Below are 24,027 nucleotides of genomic sequence, written 5' to 3' on the forward strand. Positions count from 1 at the left end.
TATTACACATAGTGCTTCCAAAGTGATTTGTAAGATTTCATGGTGTCCAACAAACGGCTAACGTCATCTTCCAGGGTGTTCTCCTGCACGGACTCAATTTAAGTTGGTTTTTGCCAACCAATTGCCTTCAAGGAGCCTGAAGGAGCATCTCCAACACCATCGTTCAGCCCAGACACTGAGGTCCAGCTCCGAGGGCCTTCTGGCAGAGCAGGCCTGGAGCCATTTAGACTCTCCCAATGACCACAAACATTCCTCTGCAATAAGGGAGACAAATGGGGAAAGCCTTCCCATTGTCTTTTTGCTTGCAAATCCTGTCTTAAGAGCATATTTGTGTACGACTAGGGCAAGCCTGTGACCTGGATTCAGGAACTAAAGTATTAACCATCACAAAAGAATGGCCAGGCTGCCCAGGTAATGCAATCAGTGACCATTATCAGGTATCCTGGCAGGCAGGATTTCTGCTGTAGACTGCCTCCTTCTGTGATGTACGTATGATGTTTCAGGGGGTGGTCTTGGGCTACAGGGTGGGCAATTTCAAAAGTCTATATAAGGGCTTGCGCACCATTGTTCAGGGTTCTCCTCCCTCTTCCGTGTGGTGAGGGGGGACCCTATTGCAACATTTCGTTTACTAAAGATCAGGTTTACTAGCTGCTTTGCTTCTCAATATACCCTGGTTGGCCTCTGTTTTCTCCTACCGATAGGGAACCCACTTAAGGACTCTATACGGGCTCTGGAATACCCCATAAGGGAAAGGGAGCAGTTTTTCTTATAGGATGTCCTTTGCAAGGCTGGGAAGATGGTACGTGTGGTGTGTGTGTGTGTGTGTGTGTGTGTGTGTGTGAGAGAGAGAGAGAGAGAGAGAGAGAGAGAGAGAGAGAGAGAGAGAGTCTTTCACCAGACCCAGGCAGCTTCCCTCTCCCAGGCCTCTGTGCAGTCGCCGTCGTCCCCAGATGTTGCTATTTTCAGAGCATCTGAGTTGCATTTCAATTACACGGCAGCTTCCTAGGGCTGTTTGGAGGGGGTGTGTAACGTGCTTGTTCTTTATGATAATAACTTACCTTGCTTCCTTTCATTTGGGGGAAAAGGGGGAGGGGAAGGAGTGGGAGAGAGACTGGCACATCCAGCCGAGTTCAGAGTCCCAGAGCAGCAATTCAGTTGTGTGTCGAGACCCCGAAGCCATCCCCTCGTTGAGAAATAACACACACAAGGACACATACATTGTAGTTGTTTAGTCGTTTAGTCATGTCCGCCTCTTCGTAACCCCCTGGACCAGAGCACGCCAGGCACTCCTGTCTTCCACTGCCTCCCGCAGTTTGGTTAAACTCATATTAGTAGCTTCGAGAACACTGTCCCACCATCTCGTCCTCTGTCATCCCCTTCTCTTTGGGCCCTCCATCTTTCCCAACATCAGGGTCTTTTCCAGGGAGTCTTCTCTTCTCATGAGGTGGCCAAAGTCTTGGAGCCTCAGCTTCACGATCTGTCCTTCCAGTGAGCGCTCAGGGCTGATAGGTTTGATCTTGAAGTCCATGGGACTCTCAAGAGTCTCCTCCAGCACCATAATTCAAAAGCATCCATTCTTCAGCGATCAGCCTTCTTGATGGTCCAGCTCTCGCTTCCATACATCACTACTGGGAAAACCATAGCTTTAACTATACGGACCTTTGTTGGCAAGGTGATGCCTCTGCTTTTTAAGATGCTGTCTAGGACACAGACATTAGGTTACTGTTATTGGGCAAATTTTGGCCACAACTTTATTGATTACAGAATGTGAGCGGTATTGGCTTAGGCATTGAATGGACCCGACTATATCTGACTCCTGCCTGATGTGCAGGAAGTCCAGTAAGGGTCAACCACCGGAAGGGGGAGCCCTGTCGATGCAGACCAACTGAAGCTCCCCCTGGTGTTCCCGTTGGGGTCGTGTCATGGCCCAAGCCCTGCCCCGGGTTTTGGACAAGATCCATACCCCGGATTCCTTTAACAGAATACCCATAAGCTTGGAGGGCCAGGTGATGGCCACACCTCCCCCATCACAAGGTCAAACAATGCCTAACCACAACCCTAACAAAGTTGTGACAATTGCTACAACGTAGGAGAAAACCAAATGGCCTGTGCCAATTTGCCAAGTGGAAAAATTCCTACCAGGCCCCTCAACAGCGACCAACCAAGGTCCATAGCAAGGCCAATGACTAGAACCTGCAAAATAGGGAGGGAGGTTGGGTGATTGAGGAAGCGAGCCAAAGAGGAAGCCCTCCAGCTCGCGCCTCTGCTTAAATGGTCCCGGCTAGCAGATTGGCTGGCCGGTCACTGACGTGGCTGGGGATCCCCCGGGGAATGGGGGACTAAGTCCCCTAGCCCCAGAGGAGAGTGGGTGGCCACGCAGTCCACTGCAACTGCTCCCCACGGGGAAGTGGAGCGGATTTCCCAAGAACGCCATCTCCTTAACCGCTGCGAAGGGGCAAGAGGTCAGCCATGACTGCTACACAGGGCACACTCAAACACAGGTCTGTAGCTCAGGGTTGTAACATCTGATCTGAATGAAATGTCCAAGGCTCAATCGATAGAGGCAACTCCAGCTAGGGCTGGGAGAAACCCTGGACAATACTGGGTGAAGTGGATCCATGTCTCGGACTCAGTATAAGTGCCCCTGAAAACTCCTTGACCAATACACAAGCTCCCTCTGGCTCTGCCTGCAAAGGGCTTGAACAAAATAGATTTTAAAAATTGTCAGGCAGACCTATTCGCTGGTATGCTCCTGATGCCGTCGCAATGGGGCTGTATTATATAGCCCATTATATAGCCCAACAAACTCATCAGAATTTTAGTGCCCATTTCTCCTAATAATACTCGTTTCTTGCAAAGCGATTCCCCCACACATAATGCATGTTTTGCCGTATTGTCATGAATATATGCATTTTTATGCACACTTTCTCCATAAAATACACATTTTTGTACGTGGTTTTGGCAGGAGAACCTAGGGGAGATGTGTTTGTTTGTGTGTTTTGTTTTGCAAAGTGCTGGTGAGGTAGGATTACATTAATAGGCAAACTGGATCAGATTTCTCCCCTTCCTCCTCCCCAAATCTCCCCTGGCAATATATATATAAATTGAATCAACAGAAACCAAATTGGATACAATTTGCTTATGGCTGAAGAGGACGCTCCTCTCTTTCCTCCTTTAGACAAAAGACAAATCAGACATTGTATTGCATTCTTTGTGTAGCTGTGCAAATAACACAGTGTCTATATGGGCCAACTGTCCCATCACTGTAGACAGCTGAAGGTCTGTGATGTGGGATTTCCATTAAGCTCATTATCAGGGAGTGTCATCAGTGCTGGATTTACATATAAGCTAAAAAAGCTATAGCTTAGGGCCCCACTCTCTTGGGGGCCCCCAAAAAAATTAAAGGAAAAAAAAACACCTGGATGTACATTTCCATAGAGGGACGCGGGTGGCGCTGTGGGTTAAACCACTGAGCCTAGGACTTGCCAATCAGAAGGTTGGCAGTTCGAATCCCCGCAACGGGGTGAGCTCCGGTTGCTCGGTCCCTGCTCCTGCCAACCTAGCAGTTCAAAAGCACGTCAAAGTGCAAGTAGATAAATAGGTATCGCTCTGGTGGGAAGGTAAACGGCGTTTCCGTGAGCTGCTCTGGTTCACCAGAAGCGGTTTAGTCATGCTGACCACATGACCCGGAAGCTGTATGCCGACTCCCTCGACCAATAAAGCGAGATGAGCGCCTCAACCCCAGAGTCGGCCACGACTGGACCTAATGGTCACGAGTCCCTTTACCTTTTACATTTCCAAAATATACGATAAAAAAACAAATAAAACAAAACCTACATATAGCAACAGTGTTTTGTGTTGTGTAGGCTCCTATGATGTAAGTCATGGGCCCCGCCTGCTAGCCTGCTCCCTAAAATATCACGGGTTTGCTCATTTCTGTATATAGGGTGCTTACATTCTACATGTGCAAATGGCTTTAGATACCTATTAGGTCCATAAATGACCATATGGCGTAAATTCAACACAAAAAACAACATTTGTGGTTGACAAAGGACAGCTGGACATAGAAAGGGCCCCATTACCTTCAGTAGCTTAGGGCCTCATCAAACCTAAATTCGGCTCTGAGTGTCATGTATACAAGAATAGAGCCTGACCATAAAACTGGAAAGAACCAATTTAGGAGGAATCTAATAGCTAAATGCTAGATTGAAAAACATCTCTTGGTAAGGTGGAAGGAGGGGTCTACACCTACTGCAAAAAAGTGGGTTGAGTAAGTGTTTCTAAGGACTGCAGCTCAATGAGAGACGGTGTGCTCCTAGGGTGGCAGAGGGCTTGTTGCCTAGAGAATATACAACCCTTGGGACATAGTTTTCCTATAAAGTGTGTGTGTGAATGAAAATAATCTCACAGAAACATTTGGACTCTGTCTGGTAGTGCATAATAATAATAATAATAATAATAATAATAATAATAATAATAATAATAAATTTATACCCCGCCCACCTGGCTGGGTTTCCCCAGTCACTCTGGGCGGCTTCCAACAGAACACTAAAATACAATAACCTTTTAAACATTAAAAGCTTCCCTAAACAGGGCTCCCTTCAGCTGTCTTCTAAAAGTCTGGGAGTTGTTTTTCTCTTTGACATCTGATGAGCCTCTCATGAGTTCCACAGGGCGGGCGCCACTATCGAGAAGGCCCTCCGCCTGGTTCCCTGTAACTTGGCTTCTCGCAGTGAGGGAACCGCCAGAAGGCCCTCAGCGCTGAACCTCAGTGTCCGGGCTGAACGATGGAGGTGGAGACACTCCTTCAGGTATACTGGACCGAGGCAGACTTCATTACTGAATGAAGTCTGACTAACTAGGAATTTCATAGAATCATAGACTTGCAGTGTTGGAGGACAAGGATCATCCAGCCCCATGGTTCCCAATGTGAGGCACATCCCCACAGTGGGGCAATTTGATTTTTTAAGTGGGGCAATTCGAGAATGAGTTATTAACAGTGAATGGTCTTTTAGGCTTCCTCCACATGAATAGGAGTTCGCTTTTTGAATAATAAGAATTATATGTCACATGGGGGGGGCAGCAAGATTTTAGAGATGCTTAGGTGGGGCATGGCCAAAAAAACGTTTGGGAACCACTAATCTAGTCCACTAATCTGGGACGCGAATGGCGCTGTGGGTTAAAGCCTCAGCGCCTAGGGCTTGCCGATCGAAAGGTCGGTGGTTCGAATCCCCGCGGCGGGGTGCGCTCCCGTTGCTCGGTCCCAGCGCCTGCCAACCTAGCAGTTCGAAAGCACCCCCAGGTGCAAGTAGATAAATAGGGACCGCTTACTGGTGGGAAGGTAAACGGCGTTTCCATGTGCTGCGCTGGCTCACCAGATGCAGCTTTGTCACGCTGGCCACGTGACCCGGAAGTGTCTCCGGACAGCGCTGGCCCCTGGCCTCTTAAGTGAGATGGGTGCACAACCCCAGAGTCTGTCAAGACTGGCCCCTACGGGCAGAGGTACCTTTACCTTTACCTTTTATTCTAGTCCAACGCAGGAATCTTTTGCCCAACATGGGGTTCGAACCCACAACTCCGAGATCGAATCTCTTGCTCTACCGACGGAGCTAATTTGGTGTGAGCCTCTGCACTTAAACCTCCAAGGGATATTTCTCCCACATCTGGATAGGAGATGCTGGGCTGCCTCCTCTTCCCAGTTCTGGGATTTCTCCCCTGGATGGTTAATCGTAGTACAGTCATACCTCATGTTGCATCCGCTTCAGATTGCATTTTCTCAGGTTGCTCACTGCCGAAACCTGGAAGTACTGGAACAGGTTACTTCCGGGTTTCGGCAGTTGCGCATGTGCAGAAGTAAAGGTAAAGGTAAAGGTACCCCTGCCCGTACGGGCCAGTCTTGACAGACTCTGGGGTTGTGCGCCCATCTCACTTAAGAGGCCAGGGGCCAGCGCTGTCCGCAGACACTTCCGGGTCACGTGGCCAGCGTGACATCGCTGCTCTGGCAGCCAGCGCAGCACATGGAAACGCCGTTTACCTTCCCGCTGGTAAGCGGTCCCTATTTATCTACTTGCACCCAGAGGTGCTTTCGAACTGCTAGGTTGGCAGGCGCTGGGACCGAGCAGCGGGAGCGCACCCCGCCGCAGGGATTCGAACCGCCGACCTTTCGATCGGCAAGTCCTAGGCGCTGAGGCTTTAACCCACAGCGCCACCTGCGTCCCATGTGCAGAAGTACTGCTTCTTAATTCAACAGAATGCTATAAAAAAGAGGACTCAAAAGGAAAAAAAATTGGAAAAAATAAAAGAAGGGGAGGAGAAACTAAGGTCGAAACCCAATTCTAAGGAGATTTTGAGGGAAATTAAATTATACCAAGTACAATATATGAAATTGATAAATCAAGAAGTAGAATGGAAAATAAAACAGATGAGACAAAAGACATTTGAATCGGCTAATAAATGTGGGAAGTTGCTAGCTTGGCAGCTGAAAAAGAGACAGAAGTACTGCTAAATCGCACTTTGTGCATGTGCAGAAGTACTGAATTGCAACCCGCACTTGCGCAGATGCACAGATGCGGGTTGCAAACACTGCAGGTTGTGAACGTGCATCCCGCACGGATCACGTTTGCAACCCGAGTGTCCACTGTATTCCTCAAAACAGATTCGCACGAAAACACAAAGATCAGCTTGCAGTCAGAGCTGGACAAAGACATTTGGTGGCTGGGTGTGAAAGGCAGCCTGGTGCTTAAGGGTGTCAGAAGTCAACATTTTTGGCTTCACCCAGCATACATTGCATTCTGCTTCAGTTCACTCTCCAGCAAAACCTACACCATTTGTCTCATTGTCCACCATGGCGACATCACGTAACTTGCGCCATTTGTTACAAAACATACATTGTTGTCACCTTATTCCACCATGTTCTTGTCGTTGCAAAGGAAACACACCGCAAATGGAAGCGGAGAATGCAACCAATTATTTATCGTTTGCAGACCGAAAGCAACAACGGCAAATACAGATTGTATTCATTGGATTGATTTCTGGACTTGGGACGAAGAAGCAAACATTGACTCTTTCTGCTTCTGTTTCCGCTGGGATTCTCCAGCCTCCCAGCATCTCCAGTGTCCATGTGATCAGGCTGGGAGATGGATCTTATTTCAGCAGCGGTGACAGGACATTAGCACCCTCCTGAAGGCAGCAGTCTAGCTTAGGAGGCACAAGGCAGGCAAAGCATGTTCTCCTTCATGGAGAGCACGTGTTGTGGTGGGGTCTGCTCAGCCACCCCTCTGTTACCAGGCAGGGTCTCTAAAGATGGCCTGGGGCAGTGATTGGTTCATTGGGTTGCTGGGGTAAAAGTTATGTTGCAATTTTGGTGGGAGGGGTAAAATGTTTAAATACTCTGCACGCAGCCTGGAGCTTTCTCTTTGCTGCGTGCAACGGATCACCCGCCCACCCGCCCTTGAGTAAGGGGTTGTTGCATTGACCTTGCTATGCCTGTCATGGGGTCGTCTGCCGTTGGGGCAGGGGCTTGGTAGGAATTTTGTCCATCTGGCTGATTGGCTGGGCCATTTGGTTTTTGCCTACTGCGTAGCAAATCGTCACAACTTGTAAGGTTGCGGTTAGGCATTGGTTATAAATTGGTGGAGGACGTGTTAGGATAGGCTGGGCCTGCCCCTCCATGGTTGCTGCGGAAAGGGAATTCCATTAAAGGAATCCTGGGGCTTGCCATCTTTTCGTCCAATCCCTGAAATGGGACTAGGGACGGCAAGCCTTCGGGGAGCATGCGGATGAGAATTGAGGGTCTGTGACTCAGCTCCATTTCTCCCCGACTTGCTTTCCCCCGCACTGTCTTTCGGTGGTGCCCGGAAGTCAGTTCTGTCCCCAGGCGGGGGGACAGATAGTCTTAACCAATGCCTAAACAACCACTCACGGTTTTGTATTTAAATAAAGTTGTGGCCAAAATTATGCCAAAAACCTTAAACAAAATTAAGTGTGCGTTGTGAGTTATTTGGGGGCTGGCTTGGGGACCTCGACACGCAACACAGCCCAGCCACACAGCTCTGTTTGCTGGAATCCTGCTTGCAGGTTTCCCAGAGGCATCTTGGTCAGTCGCTGTGAGAACAGGATGCTGGGTGTGAGAAGCTGGAGTGAAGAGTAGGTCAGCAATCAAATAATAATAATAATAATAATAATAATAATAATAATACCTTTATTGTCATTGTACAACCTGTGTATGGGACTCGGGTGGTGCTGTGGGTTAAACCACAGAGCCTAGAGCTTGCCGATTAGAAGATCAGCGGTTCAAATCCCCGTGACGGGGTGAGCTCCTGTTGCTCGGTCCCTGCTCCTGCCAACCTAGCAGTTCGAAAGCACATCAAAGTACAAGGAGATAAATAGGTACCGCTCCAGCGGGAGGGTAAACGCCGTTTCCGTGCACTGCTCTGGTTCACCAGAAGCGGCTCAGTCATACTGGCCACATGACCCAGAAGCTGTACGCCGGCTCCCTCGGCCAATAAAGCGAGATGAGCACCGCAACCCCAGAGTCGGCCACGACTGGACCTGATGGTCAGGGGTCTCTTTACCTTTACAGCCTGTGTACAATGAAATTAAACAAGCCTTCCTCGCCCCCAAACACTCAGTCTCATTGCACTCTGTGTGCAACACACCACCTCGCAAGTCAATTTTGCTATGTTATTTCCATCAACAGCCTAGCAGCCCACGGATAGAAGCTATTTTTTAGCCTGTTGGTACGGCTGATTATATTTCTGTATCTCCTGCCCGAGGGTAGGAGATTAAAGAGGTGCTGGCCGGGGTGTGAGTCATCCCTGAGAATTTTTCTCACTCTCCTAAGGGAACAATCCTTTGCGATGTCATCTAGCGGACTCAAGGGACAGCCCATGATATCATGTGCTGTATTCACCACCCTCTGTAAAGACTTTCTGTCCGTGACTGTCAAGCCAGCATACCACACTGTAATACAATATGAAAGGACACTTTCTATTGTGGACAGGTAAAAGGAGTTCATCTGTTGTTGTTTAACATTATTCTTTCGCAAGACCCTGAGGAAATGGGAGTCTCTGTTGGGTCTTTCTGACCACTTAGTGGTCAGAGAGTGAGGACCTCACTTGGAAAATGTTGATTTTCCAAGTGAGGTCCTCACTAAGGTAACCTCCCAGGAATTTAAAGGAGGAAACTCTCTCCACACAGCCCCCTCAATATACAACGGGGTGGGTTCCCTTCTCTTCCTCTGGAGGTCCAAACCATCTCCTTCGTCTTACTAATATTTAGGTGCAAGTTATTCTCTGAGCACCATGTAGATACTTTTTGAACCTCCCCCCGTACACTGTTTCATCTCTGCCTGCAATTAGGCCCATTGTCAGCAAAGTTAATTCTTTATTCAAATGAACCAAAACAGCTCAGTCCTAGTGGGGACAGCAGCCCTTCCCAGTAGGTCTTGCCCCCAAGGAAAGCAGTTGCTAGGACTGAAGGTTACCACTTTCACACTGTTCTCTAAGGTTCCTCCCCAGGTTCCTAAGGCTCCTTCGTCTTGTCTCTCATTGCTCTGCTCTCTTCATGCCTCTTCTGGTCCTGGGAGACCACTGGGAGGGGATCTGGTTGTAGCAGGAGGGGGAGACTCCCTGGACTCTTTAGCAGCCTGTCTGTCTCCTGGCCTCCCTCTGCTTCCACCTTTGCCTCTGGACTGCTCTCTGCCACAGCCTCCTCCTGCTCACTAAACCCTGTTGCCTCTTCAGCTCCCAGCACTTCATCCTCCCAGTCTGGTCCCTCTTTTCCCTCTGACCATGCATTGCCGTCCCACTACCAATCCCCTCGCTTTCAGCCTTCTTCCCATGGGGGTTCCCTTGTATCCAGCCGGTCCGTGACACTGGACTAAATGGGGGTCTTGGGCCTGATCCAATTGGCTCTTCTCATGTTCTATTTCTCTTTGTCCTCCAACATTTTCCTACCATGCACACCCTTCTCTGCCCCATGGAAAGGCGGCGCTCATTCATAAAATTGTAGAGTTGGAAGGGACCCTGAGCACCATCTAGCCTACCCCCTGCAATGCAGGAATATGAATTTCTCCCATATTCTCGAACCTGCAACCTTGGCATTCGTCATCAGCACCACACTCTAACTTGAACTGCTCCCTCCAAAAGTACTACAGTGGACGCTCTGGTTCCGAACGTGATCCATGTGGGAAGCACGTTCGCAACTCGCAGTGCCACTTCTGCGCACACGCAGGTCGCGATTCAGTGCTTCTGCGCATGCGCAAAGTGCAATTTAGTGCTTCTGTGCATGCGCAAGCGCCGAAACCCAGAAGTAACCTACTCCGGTACTTCCGGGTTCGGCGTGGTGCACAGCCCGAAATCTCGCAACCCGAAGCGTCTGTAACCCGAGGTATGACAGTACTTTGTTCTCCCTGTATGGGATTTTCCTAATAGAACAATATGTCTTGCTGCATGTGTGCTCTTTGATTAAAACTGTTATCTGACTGCTTATTGACCCACCCACTCTCTGAAAGCATCTTTCAATGGAATTAAATTATTATTTCCCCTTTCCGCGCAATAGTCAATATCCTGCCCAATTTGTTTCGATATGAGCTTTGCTTAAGTGACAGGGCCCAAGTACGTCCTTCAGATAAATTGCATGGATTTTGTGTGTCTGAGCAATACTGACTCTCCTCCGCAAGTAAGGAAGTGAGATCAGAGCCAGGGATGTGCTGTTCGTAGAATCAGAGAATCATAAAGACCCCCTTCATTTGGCCTCTTGCAAGGATGTGTGTGTGTGTGTGTGTCTGTGTGTGTGTGTATGTTTGTGTCTATACTTGAAACTCTTCCAATTATCTCCCTAAAGAGTCTTTTTAGAAAGGGGGGGCACCCAACATCATTATTTTTCTGGTTCTTCATTTCTTTTCTCCCCCCAAGAGCTCTTGCAAAGCTTGGGGTCATCAAATCCAATCTGGACGCTGCTATTTTCTCTATGTGCGAGGAGAAGGGGGGGGGATCTAATATTCTTCATTTAATATACTTACTTTCCCTTGCGGGGTGGGAATCATAAATTGGCAAACTATTTCATTATTGTCCAAATTCCCCCTTTGCTCTAATTCTTCCTCTTCATAAAACATTATGAAATAATAGAGACATAAACACTGCCTTAGATACAACGAATTAGAGGAAAACTTCTATTGGGACAGACTTTGGGGCCATCTGCAATGACCGGCAATGGTTTTTTCTGTGTTTCAGGCAATACCTGGAGAGATGGTGGGGATTGGAGCTGGAATATTCTGCATGCAAGACAGGTGTACTGAGCTCTGCCCCCTTCCAAACGCCCATCCTGACCTCTCTTACAACACACCCATGAATGGCAGTCACCTGAGCTTTGCTCAGAGTAAACCCATTGAAATCAATGGACCTAACTTAGCTTTACTGATTAATTTCAATGAGTGAAACTCAAGTTGGAGACAAACTCACCAGCTGCTCTTTGCACAGAGCACCCAAGGTTTTTGTTTTAGTGCGCGGTCGCACGGAAAATGTGCGGCTGGGAAAATGCGCCACTTGTAAACTTGTAAATCCTTGGTATCTGAAGAAGTGTGCATGCACACGAAAGCTCATACCAAGAACTTGTTGTTGATAAGCAGTGTCCAGTGCACAGCGGAATGATGAAAAGTATGAGCCAACATGCTCTATACTACTTTATTTACAGTTCAAAGCTGGTAAGTTACAGAAAAACATTTTCCCTCTGCTGGAGCAGAGAAGCGTCATCTCTCCTCTGAAGCACGGAGAGAATCACAAACTGAAACTGCAAAGAGCAGTGAAAAACAGGAAACCAGTGTACGTCACATCCAGTCTCCCGTTCCCGTGGGAAAACCTCCAACAGTACAGACTCTGTGGAATGTAAACACCTGTCTTGTGACAAGCACTTCTGCTGCTCAGTGAGGGAAGCAGAAACCAACATCCTCCCCCTTTCTGTGAACATCACTGGGCAGCGTGTTCGTACAATATCAGTACAAACCCAACTTCTGCACATAGGTACAGTGTTGATCCCTTGATACAATCTTGGACAATACATCAGCAGGAATTTCATTACCTGGCATATAGGACACCGTTACGAGTCCCTTCTGAATACGTTCCCTAGCATGTTGCAACTTCAATTGCAAGTGCTTCGTGCTTTGCTTACAACCTTCAGAATTCAGCAAAGCCAAACATGCTTTGTTGTCCTGGTAAACCTGGATTGGACATTTGACAGGAATTTTCATGTCTTTGCACAATTGTAACAACCATTCACAATCTTTAAGTGAATAAGACAGTGCATTCAGTTCAGCTTCACAAGTACTTAAGCTAACTGCTGTTTGCTTCTTGCATGACCAATCAAATAGACCCTGATTGTACTTATAGCAAACTCCAGACGTACTTTTCCTGTCTGTAGTGTCACTTCCAAAACTTGCATCTGCAAATATCTCAAGACCACCAGACTTCTGAATGTTAAATCTCAGTCTGTAATGCATAGTGCCTTTCAAATACCGCGCTATGCGTTTCAGAGCTTTCCAATCCTTAACAGTAGGATTGTTGACTTGTCTGCTTAGCAAATTACAGCTTACAGCAATGTCTGGTCTTGAACATCTGGCAATGAAGTTTAGCTTGCCTAGCACACTTCTGTACAGTGTAGTGTCAGAAAATGCTTCTTCAGTGTCATCTACCTGATAACCTGTTATCATCGGTGTGTCTACAGGGTTAGCATCCATCAGGTTTAGCTTGCTTAACACATCAGCAATTTTCCGTGACTGGTGTACTAGAATGTTACCATCTTGATCTCTCTCTATTTCCAGAGATAGGTAGTTGTTTACCTCACCAAGATCTTTCATGTCAAAGTGCTCTTTCAGTTGAGCTAGGGCGTTATTGTACATTGTGACATCTTTCCAAAAGAATAAAAGATCATCAACATAAAACAAACAATACAGTTTCTTTTGCCCCTCCTCTTTGACAAATACACATGGATCAGCTTTCCCTTGCTGAAAACCTAGAGAAAACAATACTTCAGTGAGTTTTGTGTGCCAACACCGTGCACTTTGTTTGAGACCATAAAGGGACCTTTTCAGAGCACAAACAAATCCCTGTTTTACCTGTACGCCATCAGGTGGAAGCATATAAAGTGATTCATTTAGAGATCCGTACAGAAAAGCTGTATTCACATCATGGTGACTAATGTGTAGATTTTCCTCTGCAGCTAGCTTGAGCATAAGCCTAATGCTCTCATACCTCACTGTGGGTGAGTAGGTCTCGTGATAGTCTTCACCTGGTACCTGTGCAAATCCTCTGGCTACCAATCTGGCTTTGTGTCTGACTATCTTGCCATTTTGATCAGTCTTCGCTTTGAAGACCCATTTGCTTCCAAGCAATTTCATTCCTGGAACTACTGGAACAAGGTCCCATGTTTTGTTCCTTTCCAAGGAATCAAGCTCAGCCTTCATGGCATTTAACCAAGGCTCAGCTTCCTTTGAATCCAAATCCTGGATTTCTTGGAAACTTGAAGGTTCAAAAACCTTCTTGGAGCTTTTAACAGCTGTTACTGCTATCTTAGCAAACTCTTCAGCAAATCTCTTTGGAGGTCTGCCTTTTGTGGCTCTCTGTGACCTACGAATTAGCCTTAGGTCTTCAACACTCTCCTCTTCCTTCTTAGGAGAAAAGTGACCTATTGTGAACAATGGTTCCTCCAATTCCTGATCAGAGCTTTCAGAGGGTCGCATAGAGGCTTTCGCACTCTTGAAATCCTCTGAATCACTCGATTCTGATTCAGACTCAGAATCAGAACCTTCATCAGTGGGTGTGGGTTGTTGCGGTTGCTTTTGACTATCCTCAGTCTCATCACTGTCATCAGGATAACATTGGAAAATTCCCACATTCTCCCCCCACTTGGCATTGTACTCAACACTTCTTGTGAGCTTAATCTCCTTAGAGTCAGTCATCATTATTCTGTAAGACCCTTTCTGATAACCTAGAAAGATACCATGCAATCCACGCTTGTCTAACTTGGAGTTTTGTGGTGAGTGAACCCACATGTCCGAACCAAAAATTTTCATGTGTTTGATGTATGGCTTCTTGCCAAACATCTTCTCATAGGGGGTACAACCAATCGCTGAAGATAACCTGCGATTATAACTGTAAGTGAAACATGAGAGAGCTTCGGCCCAATAACTCTCTGGAAGATTTGCATCATGCAGCAAGGTTTTTAACCCTTGAAGCAATGTCTGATTTGCTCGTTCCGCAAGCCCATTCTGCCATGGCGAGCGAGGACTAGATAAATCGTGTTGAATTCCTTTCTCAGCCAGAAAAGCTTCAAACTGCTGAGAAGTGAACTCTCCCCCCCGGTCGGTGAAAAGAATCTTAATCTTCTTACCATGCACATTTCCCAACCAAGCACAGAATTCCTTGAACCTAGGAAAAGCCTCTGATTTCTGCTTGAGATTGTACACATAAATATACCTGGAAAATGCATCAACAAGAACCATGAAGTACCTATTCCCACCCAAAGAGGGCGCTAGTGGACCAACCAAATCAGCATGAATAATTTGGTATGGCTCTGTAGCTTGCCTACTAGACACCTTACCTTTCGCAGCCATTTTCACCTTGTTTGCTGCGCATGCCTTGCACTTCATGTGGTACCTGCAGGGTTTAATAGTCATACCTTCAACCAAAGCAGGCATTTTAGATACTGCCTCAAAATGCAAATGACCAAATTTCCTGTGAAAATCGTGAATACATTCTGCATGCAAACTTTTGTTAGAACCTGCAATGCAACAAGTGTCATCCTGCACAACATCATCATAATACAAAAGAAACAAACGATCAACAAATTCAGCATACAATTGATAATCATTTTTCTTGGTGATGATGCATCTATTGTTCTTAAAGGAAACGTCTATTTTCCGCTCCATCAGCTGTCCAACGCTAAGCAGATTATGTTTCGCGTCCGGCACATAAAGCACGTCCTGTATCGATAAGTCCAAACTGTGAAGAACAACAGTTCCGTAGCCTTTACTGGGGATAGTGTGGTCATCCGCCTGGTGAATCGCACCTTCCTGCGGTGTAAAAGACACGAACAGTCGCTTATCGTTGCACATGTGATGCGTTGCCGCTGAATCAACAACGAAGAAAGATCTAGACGTCTTCTGGACCTCTGCAACCTCTGCAACCTCTGTAACCTTTGGAGCGTAGCGTGAGACCATTGCCTTGTGCTGCGTTGTCCTGGACACCGGACCTTTGCCTTTGCTCTGACCTTTTCCACGCGATGAGCTTTCGCTGCGCTGCTCTGTCTTGGCCCTGGGATATTTGCATTCCCTCTTCATATGGCCTAGATGTCCACACGAGTAGCATTTCACTGCCTCCAAAGCTTTGGCGCCATCTGGTGGTTCCACTGCACTATGGGATGACGTCTGTGAAGACTCCCCCTTTCCCATGCAGCCAGCACCTCGGCGATCTGCTTCACTCTGAATCATGGCAGTATCACAAGCTACTGTGAGTTGAGCATTTGGCTGATCAGTGGTATCAAATTCCCCACTTGCCTCATCCAGCCTTCTGCAGCTAGCCATCATGACTGCTTTAAATCAAGCTGCTTTATACATGCTGCGTCTGTGTACAGCTGCTTCAATCCAAAGGCAATCTCAAAACAGCCTCTGCCTTTGAGCCTGCGCCTTTCTGTATGCTACGTTGCTTATCTGCAGCTGTTTCAAACTGCATTCCAAAAGCAAGCTCAAAAGTGATAGTCCCCAAGTGCTTTCTCAATGTTGCCCTTTAATTTTTGCTGCGTCACATTTGCAGCTGCTTTGAAACAACAGCACTTTACTTTCGTTTTCCCCCAGCATAGCGTCCCTTTGAGCCATTTGCCTGTGCCGCGGCAAAACCGGCTATAAAAGTTCAAAGTCCAGCCATAAAGCCATTAATTAGAAGCTGGTAGGCTGCCCGGAGCAGTAGCACATACCTTCATCAATCATCTTGACGCGCAGAGCAGATACCGTGCGTTCCGTCTCTCTGCTGCTTTCCGATGCTTTGCCGGCACTTCGTCTCTGTGCTCCTTTGTTCCTTTGCCAGGAGCCCGACTTCTGAAGCCCAATCTCAAAACACTGCATTTTTCTGGGCCCATAACCAAATGTTGTTGATAAGCAGTGTCCAGTGCACAGCGGAATGATGAAAAGTATGAGCCAACATGCTCTATACTACTTTATTTACAGTTCAAAGCTGGTAAGTTACAGAAAAACATTTTCCCTCTGCTGGAGCAGAGAAGCGTCATCTCTCCTCTGAAGCACGGAGAGAATCACAAACTGAAACTGCAAAGAGCAGTGAAAAACAGGAAACCAGTGTACGTCACATCCAGTCTCCCGTTCCCGTGGGAAAACCTCCAACAGTACAGACTCTGTGGAATGTAAACACCTGTCTTGTGACAAGCACTTCTGCTGCTCAGTGAGGGAAGCAGAAACCAACATCACTAACTTAGTTGGTCTTTAAGGTGCTACTGGAAGGAATTTTTTTTGTTTTGACTATGGCAGACCAACATGGCTACCTATCTGTAACTTGTAAACAGACAGTGTGTCATTTGAAAAACAGAAGATGCACAGTAGGTGTGTGTGTGTTTATTAAGCACTTACATCAGGGCAGAAGGTGCTCCGTTTCCATGGTGGAAACAAACTGCCCAGACAATATTAAAAACGTATTAAAGCACTTCCTCCTTCTTCACCTTGGGGCAGGTAGCACTTCACTGCATCCTTGCAAACAGCCGTAAAGGCACTATTCTTTTGGTGCCTGTTCATTATTGAACTAAGGCAGAATCATAAATCTCTCTATATTAGAGGAGAGCCGCTGCCTCCGATGGAGAAATTGCCATGGATTCAGGGTGTAAGCAAAGAGCAAGGCGTGCTTTTGTGATCGTTCACATTTTTTTTTTTAAAAAAAAATATTCGTGTGGGGTGTCTGAAAGGGAACTTGTTCAGTTGGGAAATCTGCTTAAAAATGCAACCCCCCAAGAGCTTCTCTCTCAGTCCACACTGTTAATAAATATCCCCCTCTCTTCTTAATTCACAGATAATAGCACCTTAACCCACAGTCTCTTAGGTTGCCTACCTCTGTGTTAAAGCAACGGAGTCACGGTCAGAGCCAGTGTGAAGACAGAGCTATAACCCAGTCCATGCATTGAGAAGTGAGAGCTGGACCATCAAGAAGGCTGATCGCCGAAGAATTGATGCTTTTGAATTATGGTGCTGGAGGAGACTCTTGAGAGTCCCATGGACTGCAAGAAGATCAAACCTCTCCATTTTTAAGGAAATCAGCCCTGAGTGCTCACTGGAAGGACAGATCCTGTAGCTGAGGCTCCAAGACTTTGGCCACCTCATGAGAAGAGAAGACTCCCTGGAAAAGACCCTGATGTTGGGAAAGATGGAGGACACAAGGAGAAGGGGGCGACAGAGGACGAGATGTTTGGATAGTGTTTTCGAGGTTACCAGCATGAGTTTGACCAAACTGCGGGAGGCAGTGGAGGACAGGGGTGCCTGGCGTTCTCTGTCCATGGGGTCACAAAGAGTCGGACACGACTAAACAACAACAACAACATGCATTGAGAGGCTTGCAGGTGCTGCAGCAGCCTTAATGAGAATCATGGTGGCTGCCAATTTTGCCTTTCCATTGTTCTGGAGCCATGAGCCGAGTGCCTCCAAACATATGCAGAGTGCCTTGGGAATCCCTGCTGGGGGCTCCGTAAACCTCTTGTTTTCCTTTCTATCCTGCCTGCAGGTTTTCCATTCCCCAGGCCTCCAAATCCAGGCCGCCTCATCTGCATATTTTGCAAATTGGTTGCTAATTATGCAAATCAAGATCACTGGCCATGCATGTTCTGTCAGTTTCTCCTGGCAACCACCTTGAAAGTTTAGGGAGCGAAAGGAGCAGGAGGAGTCACAGACCCTCCAAGTGTCCCTATTTTCCAGGGACAGACCTGGAGTTACAGAAGCTGTCCAGTTTCTGATCTGATCCCAGAATGTCCCGCTTTTCGTTAGGACATCCCTAGTTTCATTGAAGAAATGTGGGCAAGTCCCTGTTTTCATTGGAGAAGTATTGGAGGGTATGGAATAACAGGGCTCAGCAAACTTTTTCAGCAGGGGGCCGGTCCACTGTCCCTCAGACCTTGTGGGGGCCAGATTATGTTTTGGCAAAAGAAATAAATGAACAAATTTCTATTCCCTGCAAATAACCCAGAGATGCATTTTAGATAAAAGCACACATTCTACTCATGTAAAAACACCACGCAGGCCCCACAAATAACCCAGAAGTGCATTTTAAATAAAAAGACACATTCTACTCATGTAAAAACAGGCTGATTCCCGGACCGTCCATGGGCCGGATTTAGAAATCAATTGGGCCAGATCTGGCCTCTGGGCCCTAGGTTGCCTACACATGGAATAGGATGTCCCGTATAGTAAAAGCTCTGGTTTTCCCAGTAGTGATGTATGGATGTGAGAGCTGGACCATAAAGAAGGCTGATTGATGCTTTTGAGTTATGGTGCTGGAGGAGACTCTTGAGAGTCCCATGGACTGCAAGAAGATCAAACCTCTCCATTCTGAAGGAAATCAGCCCTGAGTGCTCACTGGAAGGACAGATCCTGAAGCTGAGGCTACAAGACTTTGGCCACCTCATGAGAAGAGAAGACTCGCTGGAAAAGACCCTGATGTTGGGAAAGATGGAGGGCACAAGGAGAAGGGGACAACAGAGGACGAGATGGTGGGACAGTGTTCTCGAAGCTACCATCATGAGTTTGACCAAACTGTGGGAGGCAGTGGAAGACAGGAGTGCTCTGGTCCATGGGGTCATGAAGAGTTGGACATGACTAAACGACTAAACAACACCATGGCTTTTTTCCCCAGCCAGAACTCAGTTCTGGGACCTCTCAGTTGCCATTCTAAGAGAACAAAGGAGGTGTTCATAGTGAGTTCTGGTACCTCTTTTTCTAGAAAAATAGCACTGGACATCCCTATTTTCTTTTTCTTTTTTTGAAAAATCATTTTTTGAAAAATTGATTTTACAGATATAAGTTTATAACGAAACCACATACATATCCATATAAAGAGATTTCTCTGAATCTTGAGACTTCTCCCTAATAATAATAATAATAACAATTTTATACCATCCCCATCTGGCTGGGTTCCCCCAGCCACTCTGGGTGGCTTCCAACAAAAGATTAAAAATACATTAAAGCATCAGTCATAAAAAAACTTCCCTAAACAGGGCTGCCTTCAGATGTCTTCTAAATGTCAGGACCCCCTCCATGGGTCCTACTGTCAACTTTTTCAACTGCATATTATTCATACTTTATATTTTATATCTATCCATATTGTCCATAGTATTTGTTACATTACAAGCGAGATTAAAATCCTGCTAATGTTTTCATCTGCTTACAGTGGTCTCCTAGATAAATTGTAATTTTCCCCCATTCTTTTTATCTTCTTGATCTCTGAGCTTTCTGGTCAGTTTTGCCATTTCAGTGTAGTCGATCAGCTTGGTTTGCCATTCAATTCCTCCTCTGGTAACGGCTCTTTTTTCTTTCCTTCTTTGGGCTAATAGCATCCATGCTGCTGTTGTCGCGTACATAAAAAACCTTTTCTGTTCCTTTGGGATATCGGTACCTACAATTCCTAATAAGAAGGCTTCTGGTTTTGTTTTGTTTTTACAAAAGTTAGATTAAACATTTCTTTAGTTCAAGTTAGATTAAACATTTCTTTAGTTCATTATATATCATTTCCTAGAAAGCCTTTATTGCCTTACAAGACCACCACATATAATAAAAGGCGCCTTCTTTTTCTTTACATTTCCAACAGATATTTGTACTTGTTTTATACATTTTTGCTAACTTACTGGGAGTCAAATACCATCGGTACATCATTTTCATATAATTTTCTCTCAACATACAGCACACCAAGAATTTCAAATCACCTGAAAACAGTATAAACAATAAATTGTTGTTGTTGTTGTTGACTGATTTCTGCCCAGATGTTGCTGATGAATGTGGCATTCTGGATATGTCCAGGAAATTCTGGACATATCGCAATTCTCTATAAATGGTGAAGACATTTCTCTTGCTTGCTGTCGTTAACTCTCCCAAACGCTATGTGGAATATTCTGTATACTCTCTATATATCTGTGTAGTTTTTGCCTATTCACTTTTTCCTCTGGCTGGTTTGTCCTTTCCCTCCTTTTTGTTAATGGCAAGGCTTAATAAACAGCTGTCAAGAGCGCATTAACGGGGAGAGAAACCCCTTCATTCTGCTGTGTTGGACAAAAGGAAATTAAACCCCGGAGCTGGGCGAGGGGAGCTTTTAATATCTGCATGTCGAACAGCCTCCTTTGCCATTTGCAAGATCACGCAAGCCTGTCTGAGCTCTGCGGACTCAGAGAGGAAACACTCCAGTTGAAAGCTGGAAGGTGGTCTGAGGGCTCACAGTCTCTCCAGCCACAAAGTGCCACGAGTTCGAGACCTCTCTTTTGTTGATTCATTTACTTGTCACACTTGGACGCCACTTTGATGCCCGCTCTTTGCAAAGCCCAGACCAGGAGGTCAGAAAGCCGGCCTGCGACTGTTCAGTGTGACCCCTTGTCAAACTCAAGCCCGTCTCCTCCAATTATCACCATACAGATCCCGGTTAATTGGTGCTGGGGTAAACATGGGCATCTGAAAACAGCAAGTTGCTATCTCTTATGACTGTGAAAATATTGCCGTGCGCTCCCCACGCCTTTGATCACATAGGGGTTGCAGATTCCCAAGGTGGTTGTCGCTGTTGTAATTAATTATATTTATTTATAGTCCACGTTTCCCCCAGACTGGGACTTGTGGCTTACGCAAATTGAAAACACGCAGATAAAATATAAAAAAGCTTGAAACATATAAAAGATGATCATTAAAAAGTAATTAAACACTAATAGAAGTATAAGAATAAAACATCTATTAAACACAGATAATAAAAACAGCACAGCGCTATTAATGGCCTTTCTTTTTTCTTTTCTTTTTTTAAAAAGGCAGCTCCCCAAAGCCTGCTGGAAAAAGGAAAAAGGAAGTCCTCACCTGCTAGTGATAGTACAATGGTACCTCAGGTTAAGAACTTAATTCGTTCCGGAGGTCCGTCTTAACCTGAAACTGTTCTTAATCTGAGGTACCACTTTAGCTAATGGGGCCTCCCACTGCCACCACCGCGCAATTTCTGTTCTCATCCTGAAGCAAAGTTCTTAACCCGAGGTACTATTTCTGGGTTACCGGAGTCTGTAACCTGAAGCATCTGTAACCCGAGGTACCACTGTACTAATGCTCTGCCAAATTTAGTGATAACAGAATTGTGGGATGTGATCCATGAGAGGCAGTCAAGTACAGCATTCCCTGTAATGCTAGAGAAAACATGCGAGGGAATGTTTGGTCCAGCCGGTCGAAACTTCCTGTTCCTCCTGGCTGGAGCATCCTTCCTTTTGCATGTGATAGAAGGTGGGCGTGACCTAACCTGTCCAGGTAACAAAAGGACGAGTTACGCAGCACACCTTCCTCTTTTTGACTTCCTTCTTCGTTTGACCAGCTTCAAGCTAGGACTGCTTTGCTAGCTCCCAGTTAGCAGAAGCACTGGGATTATTCCACCATATGGGGTAGATCCACATGTACATATTTGTACAGTGGATGCTCGGGTTGCGAACGTGATCCATGTGGGGTTTAGTGCTTCTGCACATACATGAGCGCCGAAACCCAGAAGTAACCTGTTCTGGTACTTCCGAGTTTCGACGCACCCATAACCCAAAAACGTGCAACCTAAAGCGTCTGTAACCCGAGGTATGACTGTAACTGAGTCTGCCTCCAGGGATCCAACTGTGAACTGATGTGAGTAAACTTCTTTTATTGACTTTGAATAAGATTGTCGCATCTTTTTTTCTTTTAAGAGGGATTCAAGGGAACTTACTTACTGAGACAGATTGAATTGTATAATAGTGAGAGGCTCACACGAGCCTGCAACCAGCTATCTGCTGTGTATATAAAAGGGGTGTGTGTAACTCTGCTACATAAAGGAACTTGCTAGTGCAAGTTAGGAAGGATATTAATAAACAATATATCCTCTCCTTCCACCCTGAGCATTCCCACAATAATCTTTGAGAATTCTTGGAGAACAGGTGAGGTCCTTATGGACTGGAGGTGGGCAAATATTGTCCTCATCTTCAAGAAGGAGGAAAAAGAAGATGCAGGTAATGACCGACTGGTGAGCTTGATATTGATACCAGGAAAGGTTCTAGAACAGATCTGTGTTGGTCTGGGATTCGGACTTGGAGGCTGAACCTGAGGAATCCCAGCCTGCACAGGAGTCCCCGCCTCCAGAACCAGCTGAGCCGGGGCTGGGGCTTGAGCCTGAAGGATCCTCACCTGTGTTGTTGTGATGGCCTGGGAATCCGATTCAGAGGCTGAACCGGAGGAATGCCAGCCTGCACAGGAGTCCCCGCCTCCAGGGCCGGCTGAACTGGGGCAGGGCCTTGATTCTGAAGCACCTGCACCTGTGCGGGATCCTCAGGAGCAGGCACCAGGTGAATCCACTCTGACTCCAGAGGTGGTTGAGGACTCAGTGCCTACAGGTGAGTCTCCCCCTGGGCCCAGTAACCCTTCAGCCTCTCCTGAACTGCAGAGGCTCAGGGCAGAGAGGCGAAGGGAACTGGTTTCTCCCGGGAGGAGTGCTCGCCTTAAGGCCAGGAGAGGCGGGTCTCCTGGGGGCCGAGACCGCCCCTGGCCTCAGAGAAGATAAAGGCCAGTCAGCCCGGTCCCAGGTTGCGGGAGCAACGTCGTTGTTCTGTGCCTGTTCCTGCCCGGACCCAGACCTGACCCTCCAGTGTTCCTGTCCCCGCCCGGCTTCCTGCTTCGGACCTTGCCCCGCTCCTTGTGAACTGTTTCCAGGCTAGTGACCCAGGACTGGACTTTGACTATGCCAATGGTAACCTTCCCCCCGGGACCAGCACAGTTGGATCCTCAGGTGCAGGCATCAGCTGAGTCTGCTCTGGCTCCTGAGGGGATGGAGGACCCATTGCCTGCAGGTGCTCCACTCTCAGCCCCGTCAGGGGAAGCTGAGGTTGCCTCTGGGTCCAGTAACCCTCCAGCCTCTCCTGAGCTGCAGAGGCTCAGGGCAGAGAGGCGGAGGGAACTAAGTTCCCGCAGGAGGAGTGCTCGCCTCCAGGCCAGGAGAGGCGAGTCACCTGTGGACCAGGGCCGCCCTCTGCCTCGGTGCAGATAAAAGCTGGCCAGCCCCAGTCCCAAGTTGCGGGAGAAATGTTGTTGGTAGCCAGTTCCTGCATGCACCCTGTCCTGCCGGAACTCCTGACCTCATCCGACTCCCTGCCTTGGACCCAGCTTCAACTTTGACAGACAGCTTCAATACAGCACCCTCGACCTCGGACTGAACTCGGACCACGCCTCATGGAAACCCACGGGACCAGCACAAGATCATTCAACTGTTGGGTGGAATCTAGACACATATAAAAAACACTGTGAAAATGCTTTTAAAAAAAAGTTTTGAAAAATATATTGAAATTGCCCTAAGCTCACCATTGCCATCTAGTGTCACATTTGTATAATGCACTTAAATGTTATATTTGCAGCTGTATTGCTGTGAGCACTTAGAAAAGGATGCTGTGACTTCTAAGACCTAGCATGGCTTTCTCAGAAACAGGTCACACCAGACGAATCTCATGTCTTTTGTTTCATTTTGGTTTTGGATAGAGTTACAAGCCGGGTGGATCAGGGGAATGCTGTGGACATAGCGTATCTTGATTTCAGTAAGACTTTTGACAAAGTCCCCATGATCTTCTGGTGAGGAAGCTGTTAAAATGTGGGCTGGACAAGGTAGCTGTTAGGTGGATTTGTAGCTGGTTGACTGGCTGAAACCAAAGAGGACTCATTAATGGTTCCTCATTATCCTGGAAAAAGACTGACAAATTGGGAGTTTTTGCGGGAGGGCATAGATGAAGAAGATCAAACCTATCCATTCTGAT

General features: G+C 46.8%; 1 long non-coding RNA gene across 1 annotated transcript in view; it reads right to left on the bottom strand.

Annotated features, from left to right (window-relative positions):
- The window catches only part of LOC309377855, a 132,873-nt gene extending 109,968 nt beyond the window's left edge, over positions 1–22,905 (bottom strand). Inside the window, exon 1 of the long non-coding RNA XR_014171732.1 lies at positions 22,861–22,905. This is a non-coding gene — a long non-coding RNA (uncharacterized lncRNA). The remainder of the gene's footprint in view (positions 1–22,860) is intronic.
- Between the last annotated feature and the right edge of the window lie 1,122 nt (positions 22,906–24,027).

Source organism: Podarcis melisellensis (assembly GCF_964234715.1).
Source record: "Podarcis melisellensis genome assembly, chromosome: 9".
Taxonomy (NCBI): domain Eukaryota; kingdom Metazoa; phylum Chordata; class Lepidosauria; order Squamata; family Lacertidae; genus Podarcis; species Podarcis melisellensis.